General features: G+C 43.4%; 1 long non-coding RNA gene across 4 annotated transcripts in view; it reads left to right on the top strand.

Moving 5' to 3' along the window:
• LOC102493101 (uncharacterized) overlaps positions 1–20,476 on the top strand; it is a 40,572-nt gene that overhangs the window by 10,923 nt on the left and 9,173 nt on the right. The window lies entirely within an intron of this gene.

Below are 20,476 nucleotides of genomic sequence, written 5' to 3'. Positions count from 1 at the left end.
CCCAAGTTGTTTAGCTCTTAAGGGGAAAGCGGGCGGCATTTTTTTTTTTTTTTTTAATGACTGAAGTTTCTCCTTCACTGTGGCTGTGAACCCAAATACCTGAGAGTCAGAGGAGTCTGCAAAGAGACTTTATACAGGTCTTTAGTTGTCCCTTTCAGCCCTCATGTTTGCATCCTAGGGGTTTCGGTCAATACCCGTGCTCCATATTTTTTGTTTCTGGAATTTATTAATGTTACTGTTAGCCATAATTCTTTGTAAGACTTCCTGTCCTGGAGAAAGGCTGTCTTTTATGTCTCCCCTCTCACCAGCTACCTCAGGAGGCCCTCATCAGCCAGAATCTTGATACAGTTTCAATCACTGCTTTTCTGTGAGATAATCTGTAAACAGCTAAATGTTAACAAAGAACCTTAATGGTAAAGTGTTCCTGTTGCCGTGGATGAGCTTTTGCTTTCAGAATCCAAGTTTAGCCCTCCTTTGCGTTGTTTATCACGCTGGCTGCCAGGGGCCTTCCCAAGAGCAGGCAAGGTAAGGGGTATTTCAAGTCCATGGTGACCAACGCAGTTAAAACTCACCTTGTGGGAAACAGCAAACTGCTAGACTCTGTCTCTAAGCACCCACCTTTGGGACTCTGAAAAACAAAACCCCCAAAGCAGCCTAATTCCTTTCACAGCAAACGGTGCTGAGTCCCAGCTAACGGGAATATTGTATGGAATCGCTGGGAGCTCCTCCCCCTCTTTAAGTAGAGTACAGTTTGGTAATATACTACACATATTTATATACGATGTAAATATACATATGCACAGGGTAGATGTTTATGTACAGAACATAACAAAATATATACATACCCCAACTGAATACATTTGCATATAACATCGCGTGTGTAATATACCAAACTTATACCATTAACAATACATTCTATCACAGATAGTCTTAAAATAAGAGGGCGTGAGGAAACTTTACTCGTGTTGACAAATTTTCAAAATGAAGCGGAAACGTGCCGAGTCTGGATGACACCACAGAAATCCGTGAATAATAGATTCATAGTGCTATTACAAGCACACTCCATTTAAACTCACCATAAACTTCACTTGTTTTCACATGGAATGAAAAGGGCAATCTACTTGGAAATACACATCTAAAATATAAATACCTAAAATTAGGAGCCTTTTCCAGGGCTTTTTAAAAAAATGTATTACATACCATTATTTTAGGACAAAAATTAAATTCCGGATGTACTGACAAACAGCAGTAGTTTTATTTTCCATTCTACTATAAAGACAATATTTTGATTCAGTTCATTCTATGGCCTCTCTGTGCATTAAAAGACAGACTAATGATAATTCAACATGTGAAAGCAGATTTGAAGTGTATAATATGTTTATACTTAAAACGACTTGTATCATGTGGGATAGCGCGTTACTGATTTGCTTCTTTTAAATGGTACTTCGAATTTTTGGAATTTTCCAAGGTGGTTTTTGAGACTGAGAATTGCAGTTGGAATGGGAATTACAGTTAAAATGAATATAGTGGCACTCATTGGCAAGGGTCCAAATGCTCATTTGTGCTGAGGGAATGTACAGAAATGCTGTACCTGAATTTTATTTTTTTAAAAGCCATTTGTCCTAGTTGATAAAGGAGTCAAAAACGACAGAGTTTTGAAGTTTTCTTGGTGCTCATGCTAGCAGGAGCTCCGTCATGTAATGGGAGTTATTTCACTGTGACTACAAAATATTCTGTGTTTCCATGTTTATGTCAATGTGTAAGTCTTTACTGCACAACATATATGAAGTTTACAATGATACTTACTCCCACGTGTAATGAACTGTTTATTTACTTCAGAGAGCGTAGTGAAAAGACTGAGGATTCTTTGGTGGGGGTCTCGGTTTTAGTGATGACCTTTGAAAATGGAAATTGGTTTAGCCCAACTACTATTTCAGGTCTATTTTGTAATGCCTTAAAAAGTTTGTAGTTAAAATGGTGGAAGTACCACAAGTAAAAGTTTTCAAAAATATAAAAAAAGCTTTTACTTGGAAAGCAGTGAAAGCAGTTTGCTGTAGTTAGGGTTTAAGATCCACTGCAAAAAGAAGTGAGTCTTTTATTTGAGGAAGTTTTCTGTCTGGTGGTGTGGCCTGACGTGAGGAGACGTAGCCTGCATTATGGCTTCAAAAGGTACAATGTTCATTCAAAAATTTGTATGAAGAGCCATTCACTACCGAATTGTAAAATAATCTTTTCTGTCAATTTAATTAATGAAGTGGGTAAAGGACCATTTTAGCAGGCTCAAATTACACATGTAGAGAGATTTGTAAGAATAAATACTTTGGCATTCGGCGGCCTAAAAGCAGGCAGAACTATAATATAGCAAATAAAATTCCCTAGAACGTAGGCATCCAAAATTCAATTTCATTAAAAAATTTGGCAGTTCAAGAGAAGAGGCAAAATGCTTATTAAATCAGGGTAACTATAAAATGTTGACAGATCTCAAATCCCATGTCCAACCAGGCTCTTCGAAAACTGCTGGGATGTTGGTGGAGTACAAGTTTTTATGTCAAACCGTTTTTCATAGTTAATTATCTTTTCAATACCCTCACATTGAAACTCCAACTTCATAGACCGGCCATTCTCTCCCCTTCTCTCTTTTCTCCGTCCTTCTCGTCGTCCTCCCTGCCTCCCTTCCTTCCCTTCTTCTTGCTTCTTTCCTTTCTTTCTCTCCTCTGTCTGCCCTCCTTTCTTCCCTCTTCCTCTCCCCAAAGCCCGGGTTTGCAAACAGCTTGAATGAGGCTAGGACAGTTCACAGAGACACTGTGTGGGCAGGAGCAGTCTTCAGCCTCAGTGACTAGGCATTGCCAGTGGCCCACCTCTGATCCACTAAGGTGTGTCTACGCTGTCTCAAACATTCATTTTCCTTTCTTATTCAACCACCAGCATCTCGTAAAGAGAGAAGCAGACGCTCTCTACTGAAGGCAAAATAAACTGGAGACTTGGATTAATTATTTGGATAATTCAGCTCTGCTGTGCTCCGTTCCTCCTAGCTACTTAGAAAAAGAGAAGAAAAGAAAAGAAAAGAAAAAGGACGTTGGAATTTGAACACTAAATTGGCTATGTATTGTGATTCCATTTGTCAGACAGCAACTAATTCCAAAAGCGATGGCTTGATTCCTTATCTTACCAACGTTAGCAGAGGTGGACCCACACCCCTAAACGGTCCTCCACTTGGAGCACATTGTACGGAAAAGATGTTTACCCCAGATTTAAACACGGGAGCTTGAGGGGTCGGACTTGGCAGAGTTCGCTGGTTGCATTGATTGGAGTTATTAAATAATTGTTCACTTTTCTACTTTGCCCCATGAGAGGAGACACATGCACGAATTATAAAATACTTTGAATTAATGTTAAGTAGACCAACTGGGATGACTAGCGTTATTTACATTTAGCGATGAATTAAAATGTTAACGTTATACATTTATTACATTAGGATCTTACAGCCTCCTTGTCTGCTCTGACATGGACATGTTTGCTGAACACATTTTCAAGGTGTTTTTAGGGCATACAATTTTCTAGCATAATTTAGTGTATTAAAGGTGCAGTCCTTTTTCTTCCTGGGGGGAAGGAGGGAACAAAATCAAGAGAGTAAGAAAGAACAAGTTAAGTATCATAGGTGATAATTGGGCCCATAGACTGTTTGAAGTGGCCTGTGGTAGAGAAGGATAAGATAGATTTGGGTTTAGTCTAAAAAACATTAGTAAACGTTCATTACAGGCAGCTTTTATCAAGATATCTAGTTGCAAGTAGTATTTTGAAAAGAGTACCTAGACTTTCTATTTAAGTGTTGCTTGCTTTCTCAGAAATTCCTGGAAAATTATGTCATTTCCATTTTGCATTCATCTAATTAGATAAGCTGAACTATTGTTCTAACACATAAGGCATGAGTAGTCCAAGAAGAAATAAAAATGTGTGCTAGATAAGAAGAAAACGTTGCTGATTTCATTTTTCAAGAGACTGGCTCAGTGAAAACCATGGGCCACTAATACCTTACATTTATTTACAAAGTGGTTTATTACAGTAACAGAAATTGTATTTCCAGATTAACCTTTAACAAAGCTTTGGCTATTTTTCATAATTCCTATTTTCAGTTGCAAAGAACAGAGAGAAGGACCTTGTGGCTTTAATATTTTACTTGCACAGAAATCAAACCTATAGAAAGAAACGGATAAAGGATTTTTAACAACTGCGGATGTGGACCTGAGATGGTACTTTTGCTGGCTAAAACTATTCTTCTTGTGCAGCTTTTTATTATTATTATTATTTTTTTTTTCTATCGAGCTTTCCAAAACTTACACGATGTGCAGTTGTGAAGAATCACTAATGATGCCTCACCCCAGACCCTTTTCAATAAAGTGAGGCCATCCGTGGGAGATTTAAGGCAAAACAAAATAATAGACGTATTATCAGGGATTTCTCTTGGCATCAGTATTTACAAGATTTTCTAGAAAATAACGCCTAGAGCGGTATTTATTTTGCTTTCTTTCTTTCCTCATTTTAGAGGTAGGGCCTAATTCTCCATGTTGACCATTGATCTTGGAGGAGGCTGTGCAGAGGTAGCCAGGTAATTTCTTTATCTTTCACCTGCAAATTACAAGCATTATTTTGCAGCTCAAAATAAGCATCCCCAATGAGATGCATTCAGGAAATGTCTTTCACGGCATTAGTACAGAACGGAGGTACAAAAGAATATTAATCTAATACATTCCAAAATTCAAATACTTGTGATTAATAAGCATTATTATCTATAAATAAGGCCCTAATGATACTTTGGCAGTGTTGTAAACACAAGAATCAGAGGCAATTATTGTCATTATTGTTCAGCAAGTACTTCTCATGAATACCAAATGAATATTGCTGTCCAGCCACTTGGCAAGTAAGGTTCCTATAAAGGAGCAGATGTTAGCCAGTCCGGACTGGCCACTACCAACTGCCCTTCACCCAAGACTCTGAGCCCTCACAGAGAAAGAAAAAAACAACCAAAAACCAAGATATCAAAAACAGTTGTGATGCGATTTAAAAAAATACCCTTTATTAGAAATATGAAAGCAAAAAAAGACAGAAATAGGAAAGCCTCTCAAAAATAATACTGTTTTCCACTAGTGACTTTGGTGGCTTGGGCACATCAGCGGCCGTGTGTTATGGAAAGCAGAGGTCTCGTGGTGAGATGCCCTGCGGTGACATCAGTGGGCAGCAAGGAGTCAGTTGCAAACGCAGGGAAATCCCTTCCCAGAGCATGGTGTCGCCAGGTCTGTGTCGTCTCCCCCTTCTCCAGGCCACACTGAGCCCCCTCCTTTATTAAACACCACAGCTCCCCAGGCCCTGCTCCAACGTGGGCAGCTGCCATGCAAGTGGGAGACAGTCCTCCCTCACCACAGACTTGACAGGCCCCTGGCCACACGGTCACTCTGCCCTCGGGGTCTTAGAGGTCCACACAGGACCAGCTGGTGCCAGGGAGTGAACATCAGCTCATAGACGTTCTATGGTGTTGATTAACGCCAAATTGGTTTTTGTGGGAGAGGAAAAAAGTTTTGAATACATTTCCCTAAAAGATAGGTGCAGTAAACATTGAATATAGATTTCCTTTTCTTTCTCGTTCTTTTTTCTTTCTTCCTTTCTGTCTGTCTTTCTTTCTTTTTCTTTTTCAAGGTTTTTGTTGTAGGGACCTTCCACTCCCCAGACAGAGACAGTGAGAGGGGAAGTGAGAAATCACCCCCTTGAGGAAGATGGCCACGTCTCAGTCCCTTCTTCTCCATGCTCCTCTTGGGATTTGGGGTACACATGCCCATATGCCTGGTGTGATTTTGAAGCCGCTGGGGTCTGGGACTTGATCTGTGGTCAGCCATGTGAGAGTCCAGCACCTTAACCACCATGTCACCTGTTGGTCCCTTGATTTCTATTTTTAAATTTTCTATGCACACATTTTATGCTTTAAAGATGTTACAGTTCTATAAAAGGATAAAAGGGTTGATCAAGCACTGAATTTATTTCCCAAGGCATTGAAGAAACTCCCAGAAGGCAAGGATAGGGTGATGGGGTAGGGTATGTTTGGAAGACAAGGACTGGGTGATAGGGTAGGTGGTGTTTGGAAGAAATATTCTCTTTGCTAGCTGTCATTGTTGGCTGGTATTTTAGCTTGGGCATGTCTTCTATGGAGAATGGCTTCTTTTTATTAAAAAAAGAATGCCTCAACCTCTATGTCACCTGGTGGAGAACTGGCCCCCAGAGTCTAGCATATGCTCACTCTTGGAATATGGGGAGATGAGAAAAGGGGAGCTCTTTCAAGGAAATTTTTTTCTCATTTCAAAACCAATGACTGAAAGGAGAATTTTCATAACATCTACCACAATCATAATACACATTTTACTAAGGACGTAGCTTATGGCAGGTATCAGAGCACGCTGCGTCAGTAGCTTGTCCTTTGGAGACCCTGTGAAGTAGAGCTAGCCTTTCGGTTTGGCAGGTAAGTCAGCTGAAGCCACCTGCCAAGGCCACAAGGTCACATGCTGGAGCAGCAGGCTCTGACCTTGGGTTTTGTCTCTCTCTTTCTCTCTTTTCTTTTGGCTTGTGTGTTCACCAGAGAGAGACAGAGAGAGACAAAGTGAGAAATCATCCCTGGGTGGGGATGGCCATGCCGCAATTTCTTCTCCTTTTTCCTTTTGGTATTTTGGACATGCACGCGCGCGCACACACACACACACACACACACACAGTGTACTTTTCAGTCACTGGGTCTGGGACTCGAACTGCACAGTCAGCCATGTGAGATCCAGTGCCTTAACTACCATGTCACCAACTAACCCTGTGTCTTGTCTCTTAAAGACAATGTGTTTCTAACGGCTGTGTGTTTCTAACGGCAACGCCACATTCTGGAGACCCTACTTCTTTGTACCCTTCTCAGAGTTCGTCAGGTGTCCCTTTAGGGCTACTTCTGTGCCAGCTTACAAAATGGTTCTGTGACATTTTGTGATCATGTTAAAACCACGATGCTAGAGGCTCCTCCGGCCTCTTTCCGCACCATTCCTATGCTCTTCACTGCATCTCCCAGCCTCTTGTGATAAGAATGAACAAGCTCAACAGATCAGCCCCATGTGGTTATGAAAGTCGGGCTGGGAACACCGTGTACACGGAAGCATGGCAAGTTATGCTAAGGGTCTCAAGGGTATTTATGTATAAACTCTCTCATACTAAATATACCAGGGGTCTTCAGGAAGTTCATGGAGAATGAAATTAAACTGAGTTTATTTTGGTGTGTAATAACTCATTTTCCATGTTTTGAAGATCCTTGTATGTATCAGAATATGTCTGCCGTCTGTATGTGGGCACCCTGGGGGTGAAAGAATCTACTGATGGGAAGCAACGTCCTTAATCCAGAGACTATTAACTCGGGAGTTTGTCCCCACTTCCAGGCTGGAGAGACACCTGGTCAACCTCACGGATGGCCCTGCAGCTGGTCTGGTTTGTTTGCTCACCAAATTACACAAGTTACACACCTTAGCAGGGACTGTACTGCCCCTCACTATGCACAAGCAGGGCCGCTGTCCTGACGTCTCGGTCTTGGCATTGCCAGGGGCAACCATGAGCTGGTTTCAGGCACATCCTATGTCAATCAGTAAGGCTGGACGTTGAGCCAGGCCTTGTCCCTCCAGAGAATGCTGAGACCCAGGGGACTGCCCCTCCTGCCGCTGACCAGGTAGAAGATGTGCAAATGCTGGCTCGTGGTTGTGGACAAAATATGCGGGCTTGCTCTGGGCCTACGGGGATGTAGTCAGCTTCGAGACTTTGAGAAACACTGGCAGTGACATAAAGTTGGAAAACCTTCAACATTGATTTCAGTTTAAACATCTAAAGAATTATGCTTTTAATTTTTTTTTTTTTAATGCCAGAGGGTACATGCATGAGAGATAGGGAAAAAGAGACAGAGAGAAAGACAGGGAGAGAGACAGAGACAGAAGGGAAACACCCTCAGACAGGGCCTGGCCACATTGCAATCCTTTTTCTTCATCCCGTTCTCTGTCCCGTCAAAGCACACACGTATACATGCCCAGCACATTTTTCAAGCTTCGGGACTGGGACTTGAACTGCAGTCAGCCATGTGGGGCTCCAGCTTTCTCTACATAGCATCTAAGTGCTATGCCACAGACCTGATGCAGCATTTTCTTTTTCATTTACCAGAGGGTGTGTTTGCTGGAGACAGAGAGAGAGGGAAAATGAAAGTGAGAAAGCATGCCCCCATGGGGAATGGTTATGCTACAATCTCTTCTCCTCCATCTCTCTCTCCTTTAGGGACTTTGGGCAAGCACGCACACATGCCTAGCATGTTTTTCAAGCTGCTGGATCTGGGGCTTGAACCATGCAATTGATCATGTGGAATCCAGTCATCTTAATTTCATGACATTGCTTTGTCTTAAACATTTTTTTTAAACAAATGATTTTATTTAAAATGAAATTTTTGTTGTTGCCACTGGCCCCTAAAGGGCAAATCATTATTTGGAAAGGTCAAATAAAAAGGATACTTGGTTTTCAGAGAAAACATTCATAAATTAATTAATATTGTGACACATTCAAAATTTATGAAAATTCATAGTGGAAAGAAACTAAGGTGGGAAAAATAGCCAGGCTAAAGTTAGCAACACCGATGCATATGCTTAAATGCCGTGCTCTGCTCAGAGATCTTAGAAAATCATCTAAAAATGGCAGGAGACAGGGTTTTATTTCTTCCATAGCAAAAAAGAAAAAAAGAAAAAAGAAGAAAGAAAAAAAATTAAAACATTTTTGCAATAAGCCATTAATTTTATTAACTTTTATTTTTAAAAAGAAAACAAACATTATTTTAAAGGTAAACTATCAATTATATGTGGCTCAAAAATATTTTCTAAACATCTTTGATATATTTGACCTAAAAAAAAATAGTTCAGAGAGGAATTTACATCTTTTGTATTCACAGTAAAAATGAAAAAAAGGAACTGATCTTGAGCCATTAGAATCTTATAGTGGAAAAAAGGACATTATTATATTTTTGGACAATCTAATAGTACTAGCATTTTACTTCCCATGCTTATTTACCTGAAAATAAGTTGACCATTTGCAAAATATTATTAGGTTGTTGGAAAAGCCATGATGCATTTTTGTATAGAGCAAAAATACGTCATAACTTTCCCAACAACCCAATAGATCATGTTGTACTTATTCCCAGGAAATCAATAAATGATGTTTGATTTACCACTTCTTTTTCTGCTTTTGTTTTGTTGGTGGTGGTGGTGTTCGATTAGGTAGTCAGGAGACAGGTAACAGAGAGCCAGTGAAGGCCTTTCTGTTTCTCGTGTAAATTCACGCCTTCCCTACCAAAACAAGCTTAGTGACTTGGTTGTTTCAGGGGACCCTTGTGGTATCAGTCTTCTCCTCTGTGAAATGAGGGTGTGGAATCTGGTTGATGTTTATGTGGCCTTCTAGCCCTAAAACTCTGTGTTTTGAATTTTCTGCCATGTAGAGAATCCATTAATATAAGCATGATTTTTTTTTTTATATCTAGGTATGCTTCCATTGATATAGAACTTGCATGTAAAGAAGAATACAGGGCATTCTGTTATGCAGTGTAAATCAATAAAATGAAAATGTATCCATTGACAACATTTGTATTTTCACCTATTACAGAACTGTGCTATCTCTTTGAATACAATACACTTTTATGCCCCATTAAAGCATGCTTGACATAGCTTTCAACTACTTGCAAATGCTGAGAAGTTGAAAAACATAACATTTACAAAAGATACATCTGGTGTATATTTATATGACTTGGAATAAGGAATCATTTAAATACTGCTGAGCCATCTCCATATTAGGAAAAAAAGATATTCCATGTCCATATGTGAAATTGGTAGTAAAATACACGTAGGTTTAAATTTCTCTTGTGCATTTTTTTCCTTGACATGTGTTAAAAATATGGAAATATTGATTAGGGATTAAATCGTTTTTTTTTTTTTTTCCAGTGGTTGGAATTGCCTTTCCCCTGAATTTTATAGATCCCATCATTAAATCTAGTTTATATTCTGGAGGTGATAAGTTTTGAGAGAGACTAAAAGTAGCACTTTATACTTGGAAAAGCTGCTTATTCAGGTGCAGGAGTTCTTAGCCTGGGGGACACGGACCCGTCAAACATCCGGAGATGAGCTTAGGGACTCTGAACCCCTGAGTTCATGGGCGAACATTGTGCGTGTATTTGCATATGATTTATTATTATTTTTTTTTTATGGAAAAGGCCTAACTTGCACCAGCATTTCAAAGAGGTTTAAAACCCTGGTGTAGTGGAAAAACCTGGAATCATAAAAGATACCGGGGGTTCCCCTTACTGGTTGTTGTTGTTTTTTTGGAGCAGGTCTGCCACCTTGTTCTGTTAATGTTGTAAAATCGAAAGGGAGCACTGATCATTCTAGATGCCCTTCCCAGCTATAGTATTCTGCAGTTCGAAGTCAGAAATGCACATCTACCTACCACCTTAAGCCTCTGGTGTGCTCAGGATTTGCTTTGACAAATTGCATTGCATTTTAGGCTGTTATTGTGGAAGAGCTGGGTGGAGGATAAGCTAGGTCACGCTGAAGCGTGTACAGATCAGGTTGGGCAGAAAGCACACCTGGACGCTACACAGCTCTTTCAGAACGCCATGTGGCATGCTACATGAAATACAACTTCTACCCTCCAGCTCACACACGCTTTAATTAATGTTATGGGATGTGCTTCAAACCGAGAGACGTGAGAAAACCAAGGTTAAGGACGCGTTGTTCTTTTACCATGTAGGAGAAAAAAAGAGACAGCTATTTAAATTAAGGATTTCCTATCTGCTCGTCAATTTCTTATCTGCCGTCAGTTTGAATGATTTCTGAATCAGAAGAATGCTGAAGATCTGTTTTCCCATCAGTTCTGAGCCCAAGGAATTTGGCGCTGGAGTTCTGAGCCAGGAAACAGTCCTGGTTTGAATTCGGAGGCTCTGCTGCTCAGCCCAGATGCCAGGCTTATGATAAATTCCAAAAGGGTCAGCCTGACATTTCAGCCCCCGAGGTCAGAGCGAACTCCTCAGAGAGGGCCATGAGGAATGGCGAAGGTGGCTGGGATATCTCTAGGTAGCCCACTGGGAGAGTTAACGCCGTGACAGACCTTGGCGACCTGCTCAACTAGGAGGGACCCACCCTTAGCAAGCAGAAAATGGGTCTCGTGGGCTGTGCTGGCTGGTGTCAGGAGGTGAGGGAGTTCTGCATTTCTGTGTATTTGGCGGCGTGGAGTGGCTCTCACATCTAGAAGGCTTTCTAAAGTTTTCACCTAACAGTTATGGTGGTGGGACATAGACCCAATCTCCAAAGTTCATGTGCTCTATTGTGCAAAAGGTCTTAACTTGAAGGGTCGGCAGGTGTTGTGGTGGTTAAGACACTGGACTCCCAGATGGGAAACCATGGTTCAAGTCCTAGATCTGGTGTCTAGGTCTCTCTCTCTCTCTCTTGCTCTATCTCTCTGTCTGTGTGTCTCCCTGGTCACATTGAATAATAATTAATAAAAAGAAATGAATAATTCTTAGAAAAAGAGAAAAATTCATAGCTTGAGTTGTTCATTGGAAAGATTCTCGCCGTTTTTCTTTCCAGCCAGTGTGCACTAACTGCGTGCATGCCCAAGCCAGGTTCCGACCTCAGACCCAGCCTCCAGCTTCCTCCTTTCCTTTTCTCTCGCCCCAGATGTCTACTTGCCTTGCAGATCAATCAGATCTCTTTCCATAGGATAAAGAGAGAAAACTTTTTCTGAGTTCAAACTCCCAGGGGAGCGATTTTTCAAAGAGGTTGGTTTGAAAGGGGCCTGCGGAGCTGCGATGTCTGTATGTGGACTTCATATGAAGATCGACTGAAATCATATATACTATAACGCATGCCGGTGACCCTGGGACACCCGAGAGAATTGGGATTTATTATGCATCGATTTATTTATCATAATTACTATTTTGAAAAGAAAATGATAAATTTAATTTATTATTATTGTTATTTTAAAATTTGCTGTAGGGCATGTGTGCACACTAGAGAGAGACAGAAAGAGACAGAGAGAGAGAAAAAGCAAAAAAGTAAACCACCAGGTCTAGGAGTCGAACCCGGGTTGGCCATATGGGAGTCCAGCACCTCAGCTGCCATGCCACTTGCTGGCCCTCAATTCATAGTTTTCATGCCACACAGAACTTTTTGCCACCAACTGCAATGACAGAAAAATACCCTTGTGGACTGACACGTCACATACCAAATTTCAGTGAAGCGAAAACATACTACACGCATGTTCTCTCCCCCAGAGGACCGTAGTCCTGATGCCACCGAGCGCTGGCAAACACAGAAGGTTAGCGTGTGCCGAGTCACTAACCTGCCACTCCCAGCCTGGCCTCTGATGGACGATCCGTGACTTGACGTGAGTACACAGCCACGGGTGTGATGCGAGCTCAGAGTAAATTTGGCGGACCATGTGCGTGTGTGTCTGTGGAAGAGAGGGGAATGAGACTTCTGCCTTTTGAAGTCATTTTGTTTCCAGTGGAAGAAATCCGAAGGGTCCTGTCCCGGGAGAGCTCTAGGGCCCGCTCACCGTTGTTTCCCACACTGGTGAAGTTTCTCCTGTTCGGGAAACTGCACTTCGGCTTTCTGCAGCCGGATATCCCTGCGGGGAATTCTGAGTACATCATTGGTAAAGCAACCACGGCAAATCGGAAGGGCATCCCATCGGTAACGTCAGCTGGGCTAGCTTTATCTGTGATCTCTCAGCCGGCTATCTGAGGGGACTTCAAAAAGTTTGCAGAAAATGGAATTAAAGTATAAGTTTATTTTGCTGCACACAATTTTGTAATCTCTGCACAACTTATTCATAATACACATTTTCTCTGAATTTTCAGAAGATCCTTTCTATGTCTGTTTATTCACATGTGACTATACAGGACTGATCCCATTTGACTTCAGTATAAGAAGAATTTTGGGAAGAGAAATGAAATAAAGTGTGTCAAAAGCTCCTTAAAAAAAGCTGCTTTGTGGAACCAGCAGTTGGTGTAATGGCTATGTCGCTGGACTCCCACGTAGTCAACCGCGATTCGCATCCTGGACCCAGTGGCTTAAACTCACGCCGGGCGTGTGTGCATGCGTGCCCAAGATCCCGAGAGGAGAATGGAGGAGAAGGGATTGTGGCGTGACCATCCTCCCTGGGGGGTGATTTCTTGCTTTCTGTCTCTCTGTCTCTCTCTGTCTTTATGGCGAGCGCACGCGCCCTATAGCAAAAACCTCTCTAAAAAACCAAAACCCAAAAAACAAACAACCAAAAAAAAAACTGCTTTGTAAGTAAAAAAAGCATTGTAACTTCCATAGTGACTCAAGGGTGCCCTGTAGCAGGAGATCAAAGGTTTCTCATAAAATAAGAGGTGGTGTTGAAACAGACAGACAAAAAAAGATCTCTGACACTCTTTTGCCGTGCACCTAGTGAGACTTTTCCCGCTCCCTTCGCTAAGGCCCTGGCGTTCCGCGGTGCACTGAACATACATTACTTTGATTTGGAAGCATTGCTCCTTTATCACAATCATTTTTTCAGTTGGCCCTTGTTATTCAAAACTGGGGGAATGAAGCGCCTTCCAGAGGCTATGCATTTACATAGGTGAGGCTTGAGATCCTTCAACTGGATTTCTCATCCGGAGTCTGCCCAGAAAATATTTGCTTATATCTCATGAACTTTTATAGTTACTTAATTACGTCTGTGAATTCCAGAGCAGTTTTACCAAGTAAATAGGAGCTAGCTTGTCTGGATGGAAACACTACCACCAGCAAACACTCCACCACCTTGTGCCCCTCCACTGAAGGCTCTGAGACCAGAACCCTAAAAGATTCCTCTGTGGACGCTCTTTAGAAAATAGGACCCCAGCAGACGCTCTTTAGAAAATAGGACCACAGCATTACGGCGACGACCCAGGATGGCTCCAGTAAACAGTATTTTTATATTCAGGGCTGGAAAAAATGATCATTTTAAATATAGGAACATTTCCTTTTTTAGTGGTTGTTCTAAGAATACGATACAAGGTATTAAATTTCCTCTTTCCGTCACATCGTCAACCGGGAAGATTTTGCCGATGGAAAGGATTACAAAAGGAGATCAGGAAGTGTTCTTGTAAAGGTATAATTTCTCCATATGGAAAAGCCTGGGCTACTAAATTATCCCCTCGGCTTCGGGAATTTATGGGTTGGTGAGTGCAATAGTGAATGTTCATATTGTAGATCAAGATCTTAAGAAAAGCCATTTTGCCAATAATCTGCAGTGAGGAAGCAGTGAGAAGATTAATTAATATTGAGGAAACCACATTATGTGTCTATGAGCTTAAATGGCTGACCCATTTGGACTGGAATGAGTGATACATTCAGCTATAAATTCCAGTTAAGCTGGTGAACCAGTTAACTTAGTAAACGAATTAAATAGGGTTAAATTTTAAAAAGTGAATCGGATGGTTCAAGTAGATAGATCAAAATCAAAGAATGCCATAAAGGAATACGGACAGTCCCCAAATGCAGACTCCCTTGCGGTGCCATTGTGCAGACTCCATGAAATGGACCGGAATCAGCTTGTGTAATTTTTTTGAGATGAACATGTTACTTTTTTGATGTTTAAAGCAGGAAAATATATGGAGAGAAATCTTGAATACAAATCTGGGGTTTTACAACAAAAATATTTTTTAGAACCTGTGTATGTTTTGAATAATAAAAAGCTTTTTTCCTCTTATTTTTGACTATGTCTTTTTAGAAAATTATTTATTTAATTAAATGAATTATTATTATTACTTTTAAATTTGCTATAGGGCACATGAACTCATCAGAGAAAGAGAGAAAGTGAGAAAGCAAACTGCTAGGTCAAGGACTCGAACTACAGTAGGCCATGCGGGAGTCCAGTGCCTTAACCACTATGCCACCCTGCTGGCCCCTGACTATGCCTTCTTGCCTTCTTTTCTTTTTTAAAGTGATTTTGCTGTAAGGCGTGTGTGCACGCTGGAGAGACAGGGACAGACAGAGAGATAGAAAGTGAGAAACCAATCCCCCCTAGGGGGTGGCCATGCCTCAATCCCTTCTTGTATTTATCAGCATTTTCAATCTGCCTTTCCAAAGCTTATTTATTAATTTCTTCTGAGAGTGAGCCCCCCAACAATGTTTTCATGCCACGATCCGCCCCTAGCTGTGAGTTAGCCAGGTTATATGGATGTGTGTACCCCGAAAGCTCAGGGAGGCCCTGGGACATGATCTCAAGACCTTGCCCAGGTGGGTCCAATTGTGTCACATCTGTGCTGCCGCCTGGCCCTATCAGCATTCTTAATGTAACCATTATGCCAACTGCTGGTGCTCGGACAGATTTCTGACTCTGCCTACTTAAATTCTCAGCCAGGGTGGCATAGCCCCTCAGGGGATGTTTGGAAATGTACGCAGTGTTTGCCCGCCATTCAGTGAACTTCGTCCAAAGGTGCTAAGCTTCCAGAGCCATAGCACCATGAAACGCTGCGAGACTTACCCTTACCAAATACTAATAGTGCCCTGGTGGGTCCCACTGCACACATGCCACCATGACAGACACCACCGGTCACCTCTGCAGTCCTCCTACTGATACTGGATGTGGCTTTATTACTTTTTTCCTTTTTTTTCAGAGAGGTTTTTGTTATAGAGCGTGTGCACTCACCAGAAAGACAGAGAGACAGAGAGACAGAAAGAGAGAAATCACCCCCTGGGGGGATGGTGATACCACAACCCCTTCTCCTCCATTCTCCTCTCGGGACCTTAGGCACGCACACACACGTATATGGTATGAATTTAAGCAACTGGGTCTGGGACTCGAACTGCGGTCAACTACATGAGAGTCCAGTGACATAGCCATTACACCAACTGATGGTCCCTAGTTTTCAATTTTTTAAAAGTTTATTTATCTTTCTCTTTTATTTATCTCTATCTGTCTCTCTCACTTATCCCATGACAAAGACAGGGAGACAGAGAAAGAGAATGAAGTGTCCCCCCCCCCCAGTAAGGTCCTGCTGTGATCCACCTCTGACGTCAGCTGGCCTGTCTTAGACATGCTTGTGCACCTGTGTGCTCAGGGAGGTCCCAGGACACGAATACAGGACCTTGCCATGTGCATCGAGTTGTGTTACCCTCGCACCATCACTGGCCCCAGTTCTCATTAGCTTTCTAATTGCCCTTGCCCCTGAATTTCTTTTCACAGTTGCTTAGTCATGTCCTCTCTTTGTAGTGGCCACAGGGTCTTGTCTTCTTCACTTGCTTTTTAAATCCTTTACGGGGAGCTTTGGCCCAGGCTAAAAACTCTAGGGTGAGTCCTTCCCAACCAGCTGACCCTGGACTGTTTGGTACGTTCTCCTGAGCAGCTACACAGAGGGCAACTCCACAGCCATCCCGCTTGGCCTAGACGTGGCTGGTCATGCGTGGACTGCTCAGTTGAGGGGCAGCTCTGTGTGCGGGCATGTTGTGTCTAGGGCCGAACATGCAGGGACCGGGCCAGGGCTTTGCACGCAACGCTGTCTGTGTCACCTCGTGTAAACCAGTGACGGCTTTGCATCTCTGCATTCGTGGATGTCATGAAACCCAACTCAGGGTTCTATGGGATTGTGCCCTGGGAACATTTCCAGTGCAGTGTTCATCCCCTCTGCTCTTACCCAGGTAGAGACCTCAGCACAGCGTGCATTCCTAGTGTGTCAAAGTACACGCACACTGTCCATTTCCTGTCATCGTTACTGTGGCCCTGGGGGCGGTAGGGAGCCGGGGATCTCTTTGGGCCACTGCTGCTATGGGATACATTTGGGAGGAAAGAAAAGGCCACCAAAAAGCCACTAGGACATGGTGACAGGAATGGCCAGTAAGAGATCATCCCGAGTCGGGAAAATTGGAGCCGCTCAGCCTGACAGGAAAGGAGTTTCATGTTTCATTCCCAAGTTCAGAGAAAAGAAAACCTTTCCTTTTCTTTCCTCTTTGTTGTTCTTGGCAAGACGCTGTTCGGCTGCAACTCACACAGAAGACGCGCTGGGCCAGATTCTGAAAGAGCCTCTGTACTTTGCATGTGTCCAATGTGTCACGCCTAGCTACAGCTCTGGGTGGTGGTAGAGTTTGGGGGTGGAGGGGAGGGTGGGCACAGATGGGCTTTTCACATTTATTCCCCCCCTTTGAGTGTGCAAATGTATAACTTCTAGGAGATTTGGATTTCTTTCTTTCTTTCTTTCTCTCTTTCTTTCTTTCTTTCTTTCTTTCTTTCTTTCTTTCTTTCTTTCTTTCTTTCTTTCTTTCTTTTAAGGGAGAGAGTTTTTGCTATAGGGTGCATGTGCTTACTGGAGAGACAGAGAGACAGAAAGTGAGAAATCACCCCCTCCCCCAGGGAGGGGATGGCCATGCTGCGCTCCCTTCTCCTCCATTTTCCTCTTGGAATCCTGGGCATGTGTGCACACGTGCCCGGTATGAGTTTTAAGTCACTGGGCTGGGACTTGAACTGCAGTCGACTATGTGGGAGTCCAGTTACGTAACCATTATGCCATCTGATGGTCTCGAGAGTTGGTTTTCTTAAAAGTACAGTCCCTTAAGGAGGCTGAGACAGCCAGCAGTGTGGAGTTTAAATGAAAAGTTCTGGACATGATCAGATCTGTGCCTGTCTGTCTGGACAGTAGAAAGCAATGACTTATTATCTGAGATCAAGTTCAGCTAAAAGAGATCTCCAGGGGCCAGCAGGTGGTATAGTGGTTAAGGTGTTGGACTTCCGCATGGTCGACCACAGTTCGAGCCCTGGGCCCAGTGGCTTAAAAATCACACTGGGTGCATGTGCATGTGTGCGCCCAAAATCCCAAGAGGAGAACGGAGAAGGAATTGTGGCATGGCCATCCCTGTGGGAGGTGATTTTTTTCCTCTCTCTGGCAACTGCAGCAACCTATGGCAAAAACCTAAAAAAAAAAAAAAAAAAAAAAGAAAGAGAGAAAAGAGGAAAAGAGATCTCTAGACATGATGGAGTTTGTGTGGGCCAGAGTGCCATTCAATTGTAGGTCAGGGCAAGCCTTTCCTCTCCCCTAGAGATCTTCTTTTCTCGAATAGACACTCACTGAAAAACAATAGAATGTCTCAGAATTTGTGATTTGGTAACTGAAATCTTGGGGGCTTTGGTTTATTCTGAAAAAGACATAGATTTCCTCTTTCCCACAGGACGCTCGTGACTGTAAACGCCCTTGTTCTCACTCTGTGAATGGTGTCCGTTAGGGCAGGCAGGTTATACAGTCAGAGATAATTACCCAAACCTCGGTGGCTGAAAACAAGCGTTCATTTCTTTTTTTGGGGAGAGGTTTTTGCTATAGGGTGGGTGCGCTCGCTAGACAGACAGAGACAGACAGAAAGTGAGAAAGCACCCAGGGAGGTTGGCCACACCACAATCCCTCCTCCTCCATTCTCCTCTCGGGATCTTGGGCACACACGCACACGCACCTGGCGTGAGTTTTAAGCCACCGGGTCCGGGACATGAACCAAGGTCGACTACGTGGGAGTCCAGCGACATAGCCGTTATGCTAACTGCTGGTCCCAAGCGTTCATTTCTTGATCCCAATGCATATGGGTCAGAAGCTGGGCCTGCCGGTCACAGACACATAGGGACCCAGAGCGGTGGAGGCTTCCTTCTGCAGCTGCCTCTGTCTTTTTCACAGCAGGTGAACGAGAACATGATGCATCCCACCTTAGCTCATCATGCTCTGCTCGGCAGGGACACCACTCCTGCTCACGCTTCATGGGCCAAGCAGTCATGTGCTCCCTCCTAACTTCACAGAGGTTGGGGACACTCAGTTTTAGGCTGAGTCTGCAAGGAGGACAAGTGTGAGTGATCGTCCGTGTCCGTGTACGTAAACACCTGGGGAGGGGTTCTCCGCGTTTAGTAATTAGTGCTCCCAGTGTGAATTCTCTCGCCCAGACATCTCTGAGCATTGGTAGAAAAGTGTTGTCACGTGGCTTCACAATAGTCCTCAGTAAACAGAAACTTCTGCATCCTCGGAATCTTCCGGAACAGCAGTTTCAAGGACTATTGATACTTTGAAATGCTTTCAGTAACAATGACTGTGATGAAAATAATCATGAAGAATAAAAACTCACCCATGGAGAGAAATACATCCTTCAAGCAGTTGCATTAATTCCGCTTCTTTTTCATTCTTTCAAAAGTGCCTTTCAAGTTTTAATCAAAGAACGGCATTGCTGTGATGAGATTAATCAACATTTGATGGACAGCGAAGATAGGTAGTGTGGGTTTCCCAAGACTCTGTTATGCGTCTGGGACTCATCTGTGGGGATTGGAATGTGGTCACCAGTACCACCCCCAATGTCACCGCAGCCACCCCACCATTGTCAGCACCACCACCCCGTCATCCCACCATTATCCCACCAGCACCCCCACACCTCCGTCACCGCCGTCACCACCACCTATCACCCACTCGTGTGACCCATACAACGTTTCTTTTCAGGCCACCGTGGGGGCCATTTTCTTAGGAAAGATCTTTAGCGATGACGCATGATCCAGGAATTAGAAAGGTCTATGGCAGAAAACCAGCAACTCAGAACTGTCTTGGGGACTGGGTTTGGACTAAACTTGTCTTTATCCTTTTTTTGTCGTTTTTTTTTTCCCCCTTTCAGTGTTATTTTCGTGGTAGTTTCTCTCTTCCTTTAAACTTGAAAGAGAACCCAGAGTTCAAAAGTGACACACTCCTAACCCGCGGGTCCTGATGTTCCTGCTGCTCTCACTGCGAGCTCCTGCCCGCACGCCACTCACTCACACGGGCCGCTTTGAAGTGCTCAGAGGTGGCCAGGCTTTCCAAAGCGGGCATTTTTCCTGCCAAATTCTGCTCAGCAACCAGCAGGGGGAAGCCAGGAGGACGAGTTCCCAGTGAGGAAGACAGCTCCCAAATCAGAATGATTTGGCAGGAGCCATCTGAGCTGGCAGGTCTCACTTCATGGACTCACCTGTCTGCTCCAAATTGGGCGTGATGTGCCAGGCGCTGCGAAGAGAGTTCAGAGTGGGTTTCTGAGCTGTGATTGGTCACTGAGCTGTAGACGTCTGGGTTCTGGTGTAACCTCTGGCTTATGTGAGGGGAGGTGGCATCTTGGACCCCTGCCGGGGCCTGTGCGGTTTTAACAACTATTTGCAAAATGTCCAAGAATTTTTTTAAAAAAGAATTGTTTTATTGGGAACCAGCAGTTAGCGTAATGGCTATGTCGCTGGATTCTCACGTAGTTGACCGCAGTTCGTGTCCCGGACCAGGTGGCTTAAAACCCACACCGGGCACGTGTGCGTGCGTGCCCAAGATCCCGAGAGGAGAATGGAGGAGAAGGGATTGCGGTGTGGCCATCCCCCCTGGGGGGTGATTTCTCGCTTTCTGTCTCTCTGTCTC

This window comes from Tupaia chinensis, unplaced genomic scaffold, assembly GCF_000334495.1.
Source record: "Tupaia chinensis unplaced genomic scaffold, TupChi_1.0 Scaffold143064_1, whole genome shotgun sequence".
NCBI lineage: Eukaryota > Metazoa > Chordata > Mammalia > Scandentia > Tupaiidae > Tupaia > Tupaia belangeri.
Note: the sequence above shows the minus strand (reverse complement) of the source record. Positions and strands in the feature narration are given on the sequence as shown.